Below are 14,350 nucleotides of genomic sequence, written 5' to 3'. Positions count from 1 at the left end.
CTGTTCTCCTCCAAGGTGGCTGTAACTGCCTGGGCTCCAGCCAGCCTCCTGAGCCAGGTGCCCTAGGTAGGGAAACTTCTGCATAGGGTTCAGACATGTGACTCAGAGAGCAGCAGGAACCACCATCCACTTTTTTGTCATGGAGTGCTGGGATCCCTCAAATGCCCTGAGGCAGTCCAGAGCAGCCTGGCCTCCTGTGATCCTAGGGACAGAGGACAGTGGGCTTGCTCAGCGGGGCGTGCAAAGACATTGCTCCCCCGCCCAGAAGGCAGGGGGGTGGCCACAGATGGGAGTGCCTGTGGATGCATCTCATGAGCGGGAAACTCAAACATGAGCAGGAAGAGTCCCTATCACTGGCCTCATGGACAGCTTTATTGAGAAGCTTGGCAGCCTAAGAACCCAGTGTTATTCACTGCTGATCAAGAATAGTGTGTCCTTGGGAATCTCAGACCAGTAAAAATTAAAGTGAGGAGGGAGAGACTGGTATAGGATTTCAAACTTTTTTTGAGCAATCAACTTGAAGAAAAAACTGAGAATTAATAGTACCCCCCTGCCCTGTACACTATTCCAAACTCATTCACCTAAAAATTCTTCACATTTACGGTTTTATTTTTTATTTTTCTAATTACACTTTAAATTAGGTCTTTAAGAAAGAGGTTGGTGCTTCTTATGCTTTTCAGAGTGGTCTGAGAAATGCTATATCAGTGCATCTGAGGAAAAAATAGGAAAACAAGATCTTTTACAGTTTTGTTTTTCAATCAATGCCTGAAATTGTGACCAGAAGCGAAAATTCACTGGTGCATCCCCAAGCAGGATTCTGGGACAGTCAGATTCATGTTCCCTCACCTCCCCAAGCTGTGGACTCCACACTGCTTCTGCAGGCCCCTAGAACAGATAAATAATGTAGCACGAAACAAGCAGACTTATGATGGGCTTCATTGGTGGCTCAGATGGTAAAGAATCTGCCTGCAATGTCAGAGACCTGAGTTTTATCCCAGGGTTGGGAAGATCCTCTAAAGAAGGGAATGGCTACTCACTCCAGTATTCTTGCCTGGAGAATTCCCTGGACAGAGGAGCCTGGCGGGCTACAGTCCATGGGGTCCCAAAGAGTCATACACGACTGAGCAACTTTCACTTGACTTCACTTCATGATGGCAAAGAGCATCAGGAAGAAAATATCCACCACTGTGGCATCCTTGGCCAAAGAGGACTCTGGATTCCTGAGAGATGTGAGCTGTGAGTGTGGAGTTTGCAGTCAGTGGAGAGAAATAACTGCTCTCCCCTGTGCTGCTCAACCCCCTTTGGCCCTCCCCTCCCAGGGCCTTTGACAAAGGGATGCTGCTGCCCCTTCAGCTGACTCCCCTCTTCCCTCCCTTCCACAGCCAACCAGTCACAAATCCGGGGTAAGTAACCAGGGAACTGCTCCCTGCAGACCAAGCAGAAGTGAAGAGACTTAATTTCTCACTAGGAACCCAATTCCATCCCGTTGTATCTAAATGGAGTCTGCATGACATGCACATAGGAGGAGATCTCATCTATATCCAGAGACCTTAGGAATGACTCCTCCTGAATGCATTTCTTCTCCCTTTTCCCTCTCACACTCTGGGAAAATTATCTCAGAACAATGATGGTTGGGAATTGGAACGGGCCAACAATTGGCAAGCAGGAAATGTCATGTCACAGCAGACATTGACAAAGGTCCCATGTCTCAGCTGGCATCTCTGGGGATAGAGTTAACACTGATGGGAATTCCTCAGATTTTGCATAAATTATGTAATTTTTTTTCCAAAAACAATTTGACTTATTTTAATCAAAATGAATAAAAAAACTCCAGTTCACCTATGACGCCCAATCCAAACACAAATCTGTTCTCTGTATCTATGAGCTTGCTTTCTTTTGCTAAATAAGTACTTAAAAGAACAAGAGTACCACCATCCACAATCATGATTATTTTTTAAAAGAGAGAGCACTTTAGAGCAAAAACAAGAAACAGGACATACCCTCTCCACACTGCTTCTATTTTTCATATTTTTTCAGTGCATGTCTCCAAATCAGTTCAGTTCAGTTCAGTTCAGTTGCTCAGTCGTGTCCTACTCTTTGTGACCCCATGGACTGCAGCACGCCAGACTTCTCGGTTCATCACCAACTCCTGGAGCTTGTTCAAACTCATGTCCATCGAGTTGCTGATGCCATCCAACCATCTCATCCCCTGTCACCCCTTCTCTTGTCTTCAACCTTGCCCAGCATCAGGGTCTTTTCCAGTGAGTCAGTTCTTCGCATCAGGTGGCCAAAGTATTGTAGTTTCAGCTTCAGCATCAGTCCTTTCAATGAATATTCAGGACTGAGTTCCTTTAGGATTGACTGGTTTGATCTCCGTGCAGTCCAAGGGACTCTCAAGGGTCTTCTCCAATACCACAGTTCAAAACCATCAATTTTATACCACTCACCTTTCTTTATGGTCCAACTCTCTCATCCTTATATGACTATTGGAAAAACCATGACTTTGACTAGACTGACCTTTGTCAGCAAAGTAATGTCTCTTCTTTTAATATGCTGTCTAGGTTTGTCATAGGTTTTTTCCAAGCAGCAAGTGTTTTTTAATTTCACAGCTGCAGTCACCATCTGCAGTGATTTTGGAGCCCAAGAAAATAAAATCTGTCACTATTTCCATTGTTTCCCCCTCTATTTTCCATGAAGTGATGGGACTGGATGCCATGATGTTCGTTTCTTCAATGTTGAGTTTTAAGCCAGCTTTTTCACTCTCCTCTTTTATTTTCATCAAGAGGCTCTTTATTTCCTCTTCACTTTCTGCCATAAGGTTGGTCTCATCTGCATATCTAAGGTTATTGATATTTCAGCTGGCAGTCTTGATTCCAGCTTTTACTTCATCCAGCCTGGCATTTTGCATGACGTACTCTGCATATAAGTTAAACAAGCAAGGTGATAAACAGCCTTGATGTACTCCTTTCCCAATTTGGAACCAGTCTGTTGCTCCATGTCCACTTCTTCTTTTTTTTTTTTTTTAATAAATTTATTTATTTTACTTGGGGGCTAATTACTTTACAATATTGTAGTGGTTTTTGCCATACATTGACATGAATCAGCCATGGGTTTACATGTGTTCCCCATCCTGAACCTCCCTCCCACTTCCCTCCCCATCCCATCCCTCTGGGTCATCCCATTGCCCCAGCCCTGAGCGTTTGTCCCATGCATTGAACCTGGAATGGTGTTCTGTTTCACATATGATAATATACATGTTTTAATGCTATTCTCCCAGAACGTCCCACCCTCACCTTCTCCCTCAGAGTCCATAAGACTGTTCTATGCATCTGTGTCTCTTATTCTGTCTCGCATATAGGGTTATTGTTGCCATCTTTCAAATTCCATATATATGCATTAGTATACTGTATTGGTGTTTTTCTTTCTGGCTTTCTCACTCTGTATAATGGGCTCTAGTTTCATCCATCTCAATAGAACTGATTCAAATGTATTGTTTTTAATGGCTGAGTAATATTCCATTGTGTATATGTACCACAGCTTCCTTATCCATTCGTCTGCTGATGGACATCTAGGTTGCTTCCATGTCCTAGCTATTGTAAACAGTGCTGCGATGAACATTGGGGTACATGCCTCTCTTTCAGTTCTGGTTTCCTCAGTGTGTATGCCCAGCAGTGGGATTGCTGGGTCATATGGCAGTTCTATTCCCAGTGTTTTAAGGAATCTCCACACTGTTCTCCATAGTGGCTGCATGTCCACTTCTGTTGTTTGTTGACCTGCATACAGATTTCTCAGGAGGCAGGTAAGGTGGTCTGGTATTCCCATCTCTTTAAGAAGTTTCCACAATTTGTTGTGATCTACCCAGTCAAAGGCTTAGTCAATGGAGCAGAAGTAGGTGTTTTTCTGGAATTCTTTTAATTTTTCTATGATTCAACAGACGTTGGCAGTTTGATCTCTGGTTTCTCTGCCTTTTCTAAATCCTTCTTGAACATCTGGAAGTTCTCGGGTTCATGTACTGTTGAAGCCTAGTTGGAGAATTCTGATCATGACCTTGCTAGCATGTGAAATAAGTGCAATCGTGCAGTAGTTTGAACATTCTTTGGCATTGCCTGTCTTTGGCATTGGAACAAAAACTAACCTTTTCCAGTCCTGTGGCCACTGCTGAGTTTTCCAAATTTGCTGGCATATTGAGTGCAGCACATTAAGAGCATCGTCTTGTAGGATTTGAAATACCTCAGCTGGAATTCTATCACCTCCACTAGCTTTGTTCGTAGTGATGCTTCCTAAGCCCGACTTGACTTCAAAATCCAGGATATCTGGCTCTTGGTGAGTGATCATACCATCGTGATTATCTGGGCCATTAAAATCTCTTTTATGTATTCTATGCATTCTTGCCACCTTTCTTAATATCTTCTGCTTCTGCTAGGTACATACCATTTCTTTCGTTTATTGTGTTCATCTTTGCATGAAATATTCCCTCGGTATCTCTAATTTTCTTCAAGAGATCTCTAGTCTTTCCCATTCTATTGTTTCCTCTATTTCTTTGAAATAATCACTTTAGGGAGACTTTCTTATTGCTCCTTGCTATTCTTTGGAATTCTGCAATCAGATGGATATATCTTTCTTTTTCTTCTTTGCCTTTCACTTCTCTTCTTTTCTCAGCTATTTATAAGGCCTCCTCAGACAACCATTTTCCCTTTTGAATTTCCTTTTCTTGGGGATAGTCTTGATCACAACATCTTGTACAGTGTCACGAACCTCCATCCATAGTTCTTCAGGCACTCTGTCTATTAGATCTAATCCCTTCAATCTGTTTGTCACTTCCACTGTATAATCATAAGAGATTTGATTTAGGTCATACCTGAATGGTCTAGTGGTTTTCTCTACTTTCCTCAGTATAAATCTGAATTTTGCAATAATGAGTTCATAATCTGAGCCACAGTCAGCTCCCAGTCTTGTTTTAGCTGTCTGTATAGGGCTTCTCAATCTTTGACTACAAAGAATATAATTAGTCTGATTTCAGTATTGACAATCTGGTGATGTCCATGTGTAGAGTCATTTCTTGTGTTTTTGGAAGAGGGATTTTTCTGTGACCAGTGTGTTCTTTCGGCAAAACTCTGTTGGCCTTTGCCCTGCTTCATTTTGTGCTCCAAGGCCAAACTTGCCTGTTACTCTAGGTATCTCCTGAGTTCCTACTCTTGCTTTCCAGTCTCCTATGATGAAAAGGACATTTTTTTTTTTTTTTTTTCGGTATTAGTTCCAGAATGTCTCGTAGGTCTTCATAGAACCATTTAAATTCAGCTTCTTCAGATTAGTGGTTGGGGCATAGACTCGGATGACGGTGATATTGAATAGTTTGCCCAGAAAATGAACAGAGGTCATTCTGTCATTTTTGAGATTGCATCCAAGTACTGCATTTCGGACTCTTTGTTGACTATGATGGCTACTCCATTTCTTCTATGGGATTCTTGCCCACCGTTGTAGATATAATGACCATCTGAATTAAATTCACACATTCCAGTCCATTTTAGTTCACTGATTCCCAAAATGTCGATATTCACTCTTGCCATCTCCTGTTTGACCACTTCCAATTTACATTGATTCATGGACTTAACATTCCAGGTTCCTAAGCAATATTGTTCTTTTCAGCATTAGACTTTACTTTCACCATCAGTCACATCCACAACTGGGCATTGTTTTCACTTTGACTCTGTCTCTTCATTCTTTCTGGAGCTATTTTTCCTCTCTTCTCCGGTAGCACATTGGGCACCTAATGACCTGGGGAGTTCATCTTTCAGTGTCCTGTCTTTTTGCCTTTTCATGGGGTTCTGAGGCAAAATTAATGAAGTGGTTTACTATTCCCTTCTCCATGTTTTATCAGAACTCTGCACCATGATCCATCCATCTTGGGCAGCCCTATATGGTATGGCTTATAGTTTCATTGAGTTAGACAAGGCTGTGGTTCATGGGATCAGCTTGGTTATTTATTGTAGACCATCCTGAGTTTCCTGCTCAGGCTCTCACAAGGCTGCCATCAGGATATCAGTGGGGGTGTACTCCTTTCTGGATCTCGGGATCCTCTTCCAAGCTCGTGGGGCTGTCAGCAGAATTCAGTTCCTTGTAGCTGTAGGGCTGAGGGCCCCTCTTTCTTTCTGGTTGTCACTGGGGTCCTCTCTTGAGCCTTCTCACAACACTGGCTTTTGGAAGCCACCAAATCTAGATTAATTAATCCAGAAGTCAGAGATGTGAGTTATAATGTCAAGTCCTATAAAAAAAAAATGATGGAGAACGCAAAGCCTTTGACGTATACTGGTATTAATTATTGCTAATATCATGAGGTTCTTTCATGGGGCCAAGGTGTTGTTTATGTCTGAAGATTTCTTGATTATTTGAGAGACAGCATGTGGAAATCAGCATAACCAGACATGAAAACCTTGCTGAGAGAATGTTTAATCTTGCCACACTCCATAAACCACCCAACCTTCATCTTTAAAAGAAGAGTCTGTTCTACAGAATGTTGTATGAAAAGAAATAGTAAATCTGAAAGCATTTAATAACTATAAAATGATCTGTAGCTGTGAGATTTTGTCAGTATCTCCAAGATTTGTAGTTTAATCAAAACCCCATCAAGACTGTGTTAATCTGTTTGCAATATCTGATGCAATATCAAAATATGTTCTGTGTAGCATACTACAGTGTGTGTATATGTTAGTGCCTGGCACAAAATAGCCAATCTGTTATTTTCTGTTCCCTTTACCCACTGAAAGTGCATGCTTTGACTCTCTAGCTAACACCAAGCATTCTGCAGAATAAGTGATAGTCAAGCTGCAATTATGCTTCTATGATCTTTTCGAAATTTTCTGTGATAAACAAATGGAGAGAAAATCAGAATAATCTTTATGTTATGAAAACTTTCATCCTATTCGTACATCAGCTTTTTCACCTCACTTCTTTCTCTCTCTTTGCGCCCTCTACTGACTGCAAGTTTGTATTGATTTAGCCAATTGAACTGATTTGAACAAAGTGAAAGTGAAAGTTGCTCAGTCGTGTCCAGCTGTTTGAGACCCCATGGACTATACAGTCCATGGAATTCTCCAGGCCAGAATACTGGAGTGGCTAGCCGTTCCCTTCTCCAGGGGACCTTCCCAACCCAGGGATCGAACCCAGGTCTCCTGCATTTCAGGCGGATTCTTTACCAGTTGAGCCACAAGGGAGGCCCAAGAATCCCTTCTCCAGGGGATTTTCCCGACCCAGGAACTGAACCAGGGTCTCCTGCATTGCATATGGATTCTTTACCAATTGAGGTATCAGGGAAGCCCCATTTTGAACAAAAAGATTACAATTCTCCAGCCTGTGACTATGACTAATATGTATGCTACTTTTCTCACAAAAAAACAGGATCAGGCTGCATATGTTTTTAAAAACTTGCTTTTAGCACTATCTACAAACATCTTTCCATGTCAATAAATGTATCATCGTAATGGCTACATGGTGTTGCATTGCGAGGATGTCCCATCCTTATGAGAGCACATTGAGTCTGCCTCAGCTTTTCTCATTGCTATTTTTTTAAAGTTTCATTTTATGCCTCATATTCTCTATAAAGATATGTTAGCAACTAGAGCCAAAATTGATAACAATCCATAATTAACTCTGGAATCTAAAACAGATACATCAGTACTCAGAATCACAATACACAGTTCTGACGAATATTTCTCCTGTCAGTTTCCATTCCCGGCACTGCTTATCTTTTCTTACTAAATTGCACCAAAATACATCACAAGCAAAGAGCAAACATTTTAAAAGATTTAAAATCTTGTTTGCAATAGTACCCAAGAAGATATTTCATCTCCAAAATAAGGATTGATTATCATGAATAAGGAAAAATCTGAGGTCTGGAGAGACCGAGTGAAAATTAGAAATGACTTTGGTATGTTCACCTCCTGATGAAGGAACGAATGCCCTAAATTATACTGAAAAAAAATCAATTAATGAAGCTGGAAAAAAAAAAAAACCTTGAGAGTTCTCTTAAGACTCACAGGAAAACAACAAATAATTGAAAATAATGAGAGAAAAAATAAGAAATAAGGAGTCTGACAGATGTAATTATGCCAAATGGAATTCCAGAGCTGGAAATGAAACCAGAAGAATGCAATTAACAATTAAATGACAGAAGAAAATTTGAGCTAAAGAAATATTTGTTTGAAGCTTTAAAAAGGTTCACTAAGACTTCCCTGGTGGCCCAGTGGATAAGAATTCATCTGCCAATGCAGGGGACACAGGTTCCACCCCTGCTCCAGGAAGATTCCACATGCTCGGGAATAACTGAGCCCATGTGCCACAACTGCTGAGGCCACGTTCTGGAGCTCAGGATGCACAGCTACTGTAGCCTCTGTGCTGCAGCCACTGAAACCTGCATGCTTAGAGCCTGTGCTCTGCACCAAGAGAAGTCGCTGCGTGAAAAGCCCGCGACCCCAATGAAGAGGAGCCCCCGCTCACCACATCTAGAGAAAGCCCTCACGCAGCACCAAAGACCCAGTGGAACCAAAATAATAAATAATTTTTTTTTAAAAGCCTCACTAAAAACAAATGAAACACATGCCTAGGTATACTCAGGCAAAATTCTTGAATATAAAAGACAAACTAAGCTTTTTGTATGAATGGAAGCTTTTAAAACACAGAAAGTCATGCATTCTAGAGAAGAAGATAAATCAAGCTGTTCTCCCTAAAGCTAAATGCCAATCATCAATGTTTACAGAACTTTGAGGATGGGTCAAAATGAAGACTAGTAAAGACATAGCTTAAAAGAGCTAAAACTGAACAATAAAAGCATGGTTTTGAAGCATTCTCCAAGTGTAAAAATATAATTCATTAAGGCGATGATTGATGTTGTAAACCATAACAGTAGTATGTTAGTGAAACGTGGCATAAAATCACTATTTTTTGGGGGGGATGAGATTAATATTTTATATTGAAGTATAGCTGATGCACAATACTATGTAAGTTACAGGTATACACTACACTGATTCACAATCTTAAAGCTTATACTCCATTTTTAGTTATAAAATATTGCCTGTGTTCCACACGTTGTCCAATATGTCCTTGTAGTTTATCTTATACCTAATAGTTTGTACCTCTTCATCCTCCTCCCCACTCTTCTCCCTAAACTGGTAGTCACTAGTTTGTTCTGTATATCTGTAAGTCTGCTTCCTTCTCATCGTAGTCGTTAGTTTGTTCTATTTTAGATTCCACATATAAGTGATAGCATACAGTCAGTCTCTCTGACTCATTTCACTTAGCATAATGCCCTCCAAGTCCATCCATATTGCTACAAATGGCAAAATTTCACTCTTTCTTATGACCAAGTAGCATTTCATTTCACTTCATTTCACTTCTTCTTCTTCCTTATTTAAGAGGCAAAATCTTTTACTGTCAAGCACCATGCATCACCTGGAAACCACGCATTGTGAGGACGGTGAGGCTGAGGTTCAGGGGGTGAGAATCCAGCACCCAAAAATACATCAGACAAGTGAGTCATGCCAGGTGGAGAGGAGATCTCTAGGACTCACAGGGGTATCAGTGGAGGGGTAGTGCATCCCCTGATGTGAACTGTGGGGAGACAGTGCCAGGCCACCCACAGCCACTGCCAGACCTCTCTGCTGACTGCTGGCCTGTGATCACCATTAGTCCCAGTGGGCGGTGCCTGGGGCCTGTGTAGTCTCTTCTCCAGCACTGGGGACTCTTGGGACATGGATTGCCATGCTGTGGGTAGTTGCTCAGTCGTGTCTGACTCTTTGAGACCCCATGGACTGTAGCCCACCAGGCTCCTCTGTCCGTGGGGATTCTCCAGGCAAGAATACTGGAGGGGGTCGCCATGCCCTCCTCCAGGGGGTCTTCTCAACTTAAGGATCGAACCCAGGTCTCCCGCGTTGCAGGCGGACTCTTTACCCTCGGAGCCACACGGGAAGCCCTGGGACATGCATGATTTCTTCCAAATTCAGTAAAATACACATTGCAGTAAGAGCTCTACAGTGAATGGCTCTGTATTCTGGGAAGCTTCACGGCATCTAAGTAGGGCCGGCATTCGTGCGAGCAGCTAAGAGAATTCGCTCCAATCACAGTCTGTAGCGGGGTTGTGAGCGCCGATCTATGAACTATGCTGAGCATATCCTTAGCAACACTTGTGCAAGGACTAACTCTGAGAGGGGGGAAAGCAAACTCAAGCCTCAATGCTGAGTTCATTACAACTTCTCGAGAATCTCATCAACAGCTCATGCAGTATAGTTTCAAAAAATAAGCATGTTAAGGTAAGCAGATAACTCTTTTAGAACCCCAAATATATTTTCTGACTTTATTTATGTGGAACTCTCTGTCTGCAGTGGGTGGTCTGGAAGAGGCTCTTCCTCAGGACAACATGGTCACAGGACTCAGCAGGACTGAGGGAAGCCGAGGACTTGGGAGGAGGCTCCCTTCTAGTTTCAGGTGGAGACCAACTTCTAAGGCACAGTCCAGGGCCCTGCAGTCCCCTCCCCATGTTCTCTGGTGTAGTGCTTCATGTAGTCTTCCCCTTTACTCCAGAAGCCCTCCTTGTCCCCAAAATGATGTTCTGTGGCTTCTATATCCAGTGGATCACCGAAATTCAAAGGATCAGTAAACAAAGAGTTTAGTCCCCACACAACATCCTTCAGCGTCCTTGTGGGGGCCCAGTCAGTGCCCTGAGATGTATCTCACCTTTCCCTGTGGAGCTGGGGTGCCAGACCCGAGTCAAGCGGTTCACTTTGGGAGGCACCGTATTGTATGCATTGAAAACTTCAGCTTCAAACTGAGATTTTCCAACCTGTTAGTAACCCTTATCTGGGGTGACAGTTGAAAGCAATGAAGCTTGCTTGCGTCAGAAAAATGCACTTTACATGTGTAAGGTAGATTAGTTTCAAGTTCTGCAAGCTCTTTAACAAACAGCCTGTCTGTCACGGAAACCCGCCAAGTGGAGTCAGAGGCTGTGGCTGACTCCCAGGAGCTTTGAGACTGTCCTCGCGCTTCACTTTGCTTTCCAGCGTCAGCATCACTGCTGTGTTTATCCTGGGCCCTCTGAGACAGGCAAGGCAGGCCAGGGCCCAGCACCATGGTGGGCGGGTGATGTCGAGAGTCAGCCCCTTACCTGTACCACATCTTCTTTATCCTTTCATCTGTTGATAGACACTTAGGTTGTTTCCATATCTTGGCAATTATAAATAATGCTGCTATGAACATTGGAGTGCATTTGTCTTTTTGAATTAGTGTTTTGTTTTGTTTTTGGATATGCACCCAGGATTGGAATTGTTGGGTCATACGGTAATTCTATTTTTATTTTTTTTAGTAATCTCCTTACTGTTTTCCACAGTGGCTGCACCAAAGTACATTCCTGCCAACAGTGTAACAAGGTTCCCTTTTTCCCATGTCCTTGCCAACATTTGTTATTTGTGTTCTTTTGGATGATAGCCATTCTGACAGTTGTGAGGTGATATCTCATTGAGGTTTTGATTTGCATTTCCTACATGATTATCGAAGGTGAGTATCTTTTCATGTGCCTGTTGCTGCTGCTGCTAAGTCACTTCAGTCATGTCCGACTCTGTGTGACCCCATAGATGGCAGCCCACCAGGCTTCTCTGTCCCTGGGATATTCCAGGCAAGAACACTGGAGTGGGTTGCCATTTCCTTCTCCAATGCACGAAAGTGAAACGTGAAAGTGAAGTCGCTCAGTCGTGTCCAACTCTTCGCGACCCCATGGACTGCAGCCCACCAGGCTCCTCCGCCCATGGGATTTTCCAGGCAAGAGTACTGGAGTGGGGTGCCATTGCCTTCTCCTTCATGTGCCTGTTAGCCACCTGCATTTCCTCTTTGGAAAATGTCTATTCAGTTCTACTGCTCATTTTTTAACTGAGTTTATTTTTTATGTTGAGTTATAGGAGCTGTTTATATATGTTGGATATTAACCCCTTATCAGTCATACCATTTGCAAATATTTTCTGCCATTCAGTAGGTTGTCCTTTTGCTTTGTCAATGTTTTTTTCTTCTTGATACTAATACATATAATCTGTATATTCAAAAACCTGATTGTTAGCAGAATTTTTTCACCTTTTCTGGTGTATAGAATGTATGCCTTCTGTTGTAGTTATCTATTGCTGCATAACAAACCACCCCAAAGCTTAGGGGCTTGAAACAAAAAAACAGTATTTGTGTTGCTTGTGTATCTGCAACTTAGGCAGGACTCAGTGAAACCAGCTCACCTCTGCTCCATGCAGTGTTTGCTGGGGCAACTCAGCGGAGTGTGGGAAGGGTGGGTTAGGGGATCTGCTTTCAAGATGACACACGTGCATGGCTGGCAAGCTAGTTCTGCCTGCCAGGCAGGAATTCAGCCCGGGCTGTGGGCTAGGGCCTTTGGATCCCCTGCAAGGCTTCTTGGGCTTCCTCACATCATGGTGTCTAGAAACTGAGACAAACCTCCAGAGGAACAGGAAGCAGTATTCTCTTCTGTGACTCTGTTCTGGAAGTTACAGAGTGTCACTTCTGAGTGTGGGCAGAGGCTCATCCTGACTTAAAATGAGGGGATGTAGGCACTGCCTCTCGGTGGTATGACCATCGCAGTCACGTCATAGGAGCTTATGTGGGATGAGAGATATTGTTGTGGCCGTTTTTTACTAAGTACAATTTGTTAAATTATTAAAGGGGAGAAAGTATTTTAAAATCTCCCTATATAAGGCCTTATTTAACTTTATAGTTATGAGAAATGGCTAGAATAAGAAAGATTTGAATTTGAATCCTGACTAACACTTTCTCTGCATCTATGGATGTTTCACTTAGTCTTTTAAAAACTATTTGTTAAAGGGAAATACTCATATACAATGCATCGAGTTTGTACCTGACTCATATTAAATAATCAATAAATGATCATTTCTAAAAAAACAAGGATGACTGGGATACCACTGTTTATATTGTTCCAGAAATTCTAGCCCAGTGATTTTCAAGTTTAGTTTTGAGAGCAGAACCCTTTTCCCCTCATAACTCTTTTGCAAAGCAATTAGAAAACCAAAAAAAGCTTAGCTCTTATTTTTGAGGCAAGACTGGGGGTTTGGAGCTCTCCCTGCTGCTTTATTCTATTTCCCATGATGGAGCTGGAGACACCTCCTCAGATGTTTCAGTCCATATGATACCATGGGAAAGGAAAATAATTGTTATAGTTATTGGATAAGCTATGGAACATTTATCTTCCCCACTCCTGAGAATACAATTGTCTATGTAGAAAACTGACAACAACTTAAAAATTAATGGAACTGACCAAATAATTTAGTATACAATTCATATTCATATATATATATATGTATGTATATATACATGTGAATATATAGGAGGATCAATTCACTCAGCAGATATTTATGTATGAAAGTGAAAGTTGCTCAGTTGTGTCTGACTGTTTGTGACCCCATGGACTATATAGTCCATGGAATTCTCCAGGCCAGAATACTAGAGTCGGTAGCTGTTCTCTTCTCCAGGGGAGCTTCCCAACCCAGGGATAGAACCCAGGTCTCCACATTGCAGTTGGATTCTTTACCAGCTGAGCCACCAGAGAAGCCCTATTTACATGCAGGTATGTGCTTATAACTGGGGGTACAGTGGTGAAAGGGATGGATAGGTCTCTGCTGTTGGGCTTACGCTCTGATGGAGAAGGCATGTGCTCAACTAACTACAGATCAATATCATTGTTGGAGAGCGAATAGCACTTATTTGTTTACTTTTCATTGCTTTTCTACTCTCCCCACTGAGGGAGTAAATTTTATATAGGAAAAAAAGTAAATGGCTGAGATAACAAATAAAAGAGGCTGAAGAGGAGTCTCTAGAAGGAAGATTTAGACTGAAACCCAAAAGATTGGGATGAGTGAAGGGTGTCGGGAGAGCAGCTGAGGCAGAGAAAAGAGTGAGGGCCACCTTTCTGAGGTGAGGGGACACTTGGTATAACCCGAAACTAAACCACAGCGGACTGTGGCCTAGTGAGTTAAGGGAGGGTGGAGAAGAAGGGGATGGAGACTCAGGAAGGGCCAATCAGATGGCAGAGGACTCTACAGGCCAGGGGAAGAAATGTTAATGGCATTTACTGCACCCTGAAGCCCAGGAATGGTTACCAGGAGGCCAGGAAGCCAGGGGGTGGGGTGGGATCACAGGATGACTCAGCGTATTAATGCAGTTCTCTGTGCCTCTGTGTCAGGGGTGGACTCCAGCAGGGAGACCACCAGCAGGTCACTAGGGCGTTAGGAGCAGCTTTGGCGAGGTGAGAAGCGCAGATAGCAAGAAGTGGAAAGATCCAAGCTCACATGTGGGAAGT

At 42.6% G+C, this 14,350-nt stretch overlaps 1 non-coding gene and 1 pseudogene across 1 annotated transcript; both read right to left on the bottom strand.

Moving 5' to 3' along the window:
* Positions 1-276: 276 nt before the first annotated feature.
* On the bottom strand, positions 277-361 carry LOC145543946 (small nucleolar RNA Z195/SNORD33/SNORD32 family). The gene has a single exon (XR_014081183.1). It is a non-coding gene; the product is annotated as a small nucleolar RNA Z195/SNORD33/SNORD32 family (small nucleolar RNA).
* A 10,129-nt stretch (positions 362-10,490) lies between these two features.
* On the bottom strand, positions 10,491-11,057 carry LOC145540421 (NEDD8-conjugating enzyme UBE2F pseudogene; annotated as a pseudogene).
* Positions 11,058-14,350: the final 3,293 nt, after the last annotated feature.

The sequence above is a fragment of the Giraffa tippelskirchi genome, chromosome 3 (genome assembly GCF_054371585.1).
Source record: "Giraffa tippelskirchi isolate mGirTip1 chromosome 3, T2T-mGirTip1v1.2.pri, whole genome shotgun sequence".
NCBI classification, from domain to species: domain Eukaryota; kingdom Metazoa; phylum Chordata; class Mammalia; order Artiodactyla; family Giraffidae; genus Giraffa; species Giraffa tippelskirchi.
This window is presented reverse-complemented; position numbering and strand designations above follow the sequence as displayed.